This window comes from Caloenas nicobarica, chromosome 35, assembly GCF_036013445.1.
Source record: "Caloenas nicobarica isolate bCalNic1 chromosome 35, bCalNic1.hap1, whole genome shotgun sequence".
In the NCBI taxonomy this organism is placed as follows: Eukaryota; Metazoa; Chordata; class Aves; order Columbiformes; family Columbidae; genus Caloenas; species Caloenas nicobarica.
In genome coordinates, this window is record NC_088279.1 from 1,970,575 (window position 1) to 1,973,899 (window position 3,325).

Here is a 3,325-nt window from a genome sequence, read left to right on the forward strand (position 1 = left end):
CTGCTCCCTCTCTTCTTCCACATGAGTGACCAAACGCAGAGCGTGGCCAAGGTACAGATTTCAAAGCTGAGCAGTGATGTAGGGAAGACACCCCTGGACGTTTGGGCCGGGGCACGTCCCAGCTCCCTAAGTGCAGAATCAGCCCAGGAACAAAGCCCAGAGGAGGGGGATGCCAAGTCTCCTTCCCCAGACTGTGCTGCCATCTCCCAGCTTCTGCTGTTCCGCAGGCCGCCGGGGAAGCCCTCCTTGGTGCAGCAGAGCTGCTCAAGCGGAAACAGCTCAAACACTTGGCACAGACACAGCAGAAATGGAGGATTGGAGAGAGCTTGGTGAGGACAACCCCCAAGGCCCAGGGCCCAGGCTGGACGGGGGCTGCCCCACATGTCTGGGCTGCGGGCTCTGCAGATGTGCCTCACCTGCCCTGCTGCAGCCCCGAGCTGCATCCTTGTTCCCTGTCCTCAAGAACAGAGCCCCCAAGGGCTCTTCCCTCTGCTCCACACCCAGCAGGAGGGAGGGCTCTCAGCACCTTTGGACCCCTTGGCCTGGTTCTCTCTCTCAGCCTCAGCCCCACAGGGCTCCTGGCTGGAACACGGGCATGGCCGAGGGGGAAGGGGAACGTGGGTTCCTGGGTGGAGGGACTGATCCAGCCAAGTGGGGAGGGACAGTGATGTGCCCATCCGCTTGTGCTCTCTCCAGCTGGAGCAGGACAGGAACTGCTTTGACTCCTATAAGCCCCCCACTTCCAATTCAGCACGTGGGATACCCTTAATGGTGCTTTGCAGACTTTTTTCACTCGGGAATGATGCATCCAGGCATTCTGTTCTTTAGCAGTGAAGGATGTTAGGAGGACTTGAAATGGACCTTCCTATTGTGGTTCCAAAGTCTTTTCTGCAAGAGACTTCACATACACATAATCTCCCAGTTGGATGTTATGTACTGGCCCATCCAAACTCCTGCTCCGAGTCCCAAACACCTATTTCCCAATTTTGTTAAGTCGTTTACCCAATGCCACCATATAAGAAGTCATAATTTCATCCCTTATTTGCGTAGACATTCCCTTCTGTACACTATAGGGTCTCCTATACAGGATTTCAAAAGGACTTAAGCCTTGCTTTGCTCTTGGCCTTGTTCGTATATGCAAGAGGGCCAAAGGCAAAGACTGAGGCCAAGCTAAGTTCACCTCCCACCCCAGTTTTACAATTTGTTGTTTGATTAGATGATTCATTTTTTTTTTCTACCTGGCTGCTGGATTGAGGACAGTAAGGGGTATGTATTTGCCAGTCTATTCCCAAGTGCTGACTGACTTGCTATATAACTTTCAAAATGAAATATGGCCCTCTATCAGAGGATATAACAGCTGGAACTCCTAGCCTTGATATTTTTCTTGTACTAATGTTCTAGTTACCTCCTGCTGTTTTGGTAGGGAATGCTTCTGGCCAACCTGAAAAGGTATCAATCAGTACCAACAAATATCGGTACCCTCCTTTTCTTGGGAGTTCTGAAAAGTCAATTTGCCATTGTTGCCCAGGTCCATTTCCTTTCCCAATTTGACCTATTTCTGGCTTGGGTGTATTCTTGGGATTAGTGTGGAGGCAAAGATCACATTGCTGTGTCAGCTGTCTTACGGTAGTATACAAATTTCTAGCTATTATTTTCTCATCAAATGTTTATATAGTGCTTCTGCTCCTCAATGTCCCTTTCTGTGTTCTTCCCTTACTAAAGACCAAATTAAATAGGAGAGAACAATGACTTTTATTATATGATCCCTCTAAATCTATAATAAGTTTCCGGTCTTCCTTAGTATACTCTGGCTTACCTTCCAAAGAGACCTGCCCATTGGGGACTAGGGCACTTTCTATTTTTACCTTTTGCTTAGCCGCCAATTTTGCTTCTCTGTCCACCAGCTCGTTCGCTTTTTCCAATTCTGAGCTCACTTTCTGGTGTGCCTTGATATGCATGATTGCCACCTTCTTAGGAAGTTGCTGCTTCCAATAATTTCAATATCTCGTTTGCATGTTTGATAAGTTTCCCTTGAGAGTTCAAGAGTCCTCTTTCTTTCCAAATTGCTCTGTGCGCATGCACGACCCTGAAAGCATATTTAGAGTCCATTTAAAAGTTCACAGTTTTACCTTGAGCTAGTTCCAGATCACAAGTAAGGGTGATTATTTCTGCCTTTTGTGTGGAAGTACTTCTAGGCAGAGATTCAGATTCCATCACTTCGTGGCTAGTCGTTATAGCATAACGGGCATGTCTTTCACCATTCAGGATATAGCTGCTTCCATCTGTAAACCAATTTTCAGCATTTTCCATAGGACTGTCCTTCAGATCTGGTCGGCTGGCGTATGTTGCTTCGATGGTTTCCAGGCAATCGTGATGAACTGGTTCTCCGATGTTACCACTGAGGAAAGAAGCTGGGTTGACAATGTTAGTGACGATGATTTCTACGTCATTCTGTTCCACCATCATAGCCTGATGTTTAAGAAATCTTTGTGGGGAAAACCAATGTCCCCCTTTTGCTTCCAAAACTATAGACACCATGTGGGATACTAGCACAGTCATTTTCTGACCCATGGTAAATTTCCGGGCCTCCTGTATGTTCAGTACCACCACTGCAACTGCCCGTAGGCATCCAGGCCACTTCTCGTCGGTACGGGCCAAGATCCTGTGTCAGTATACCCGAGGCTATTCCCTCCTCCTCGTGAGAGAATAGAAAAAAATGGTTTACTCACATCTGGGAGTCCTAAAGCAGGGGCTGACATCAAAGCCTTACCAAGTTCTTCAAAGGCTTGTGTAGCTTCTTTATTCCATTGTAGGTGTTTCTGTTCTGTGAGGTCCAGGTTATGCACGTCTCCTTTGTTTTGGTAGCAATCAAAATATCATCCACATATTGTAGCATCTGTCCTTCATCAGACGGGGCTTCTCAAGATTCAAGATCTTTAGCAAGTTGATTTCCAAATATTGTCGGGCTGTTCTTAAATCCTTGTGGCAACACCATCCATGTGAGCTGTGTTTTATGTAAATATTGTCTGGCTGGCTTCACGGAGAGGGAGGCAAAAAAAAAGGCATCCTTTAATACAGTCAGAATGGTGTATGGGTTTGCTATCACTGGGTAGAGATCCTCTGTTATTTTGTTTATAACCCGATTTGCAGGAATTTCTCTATCACCAGCTGAATTCCCTCCCTTTTCAAAGGGTATTGTTTTATCCTTACCGGTTTTTGTCCTTCTTTGATTTTTACCTCGACAGGTGGAGCAATTTTGGCCCTTCCAGGTACATCAGTAGCCCATACCCCGGGATACACTTGGTTCATGACTTCTTCAGTAATC

At 46.7% G+C, this 3,325-nt stretch overlaps 1 pseudogene; it reads right to left on the reverse strand.

Annotated features, from left to right (window-relative positions):
- Positions 1-973: 973 nt before the first annotated feature.
- LOC136000779 (uncharacterized) lies at positions 974-1,958 on the reverse strand (annotated as a pseudogene).
- Positions 1,959-3,325: the final 1,367 nt, after the last annotated feature.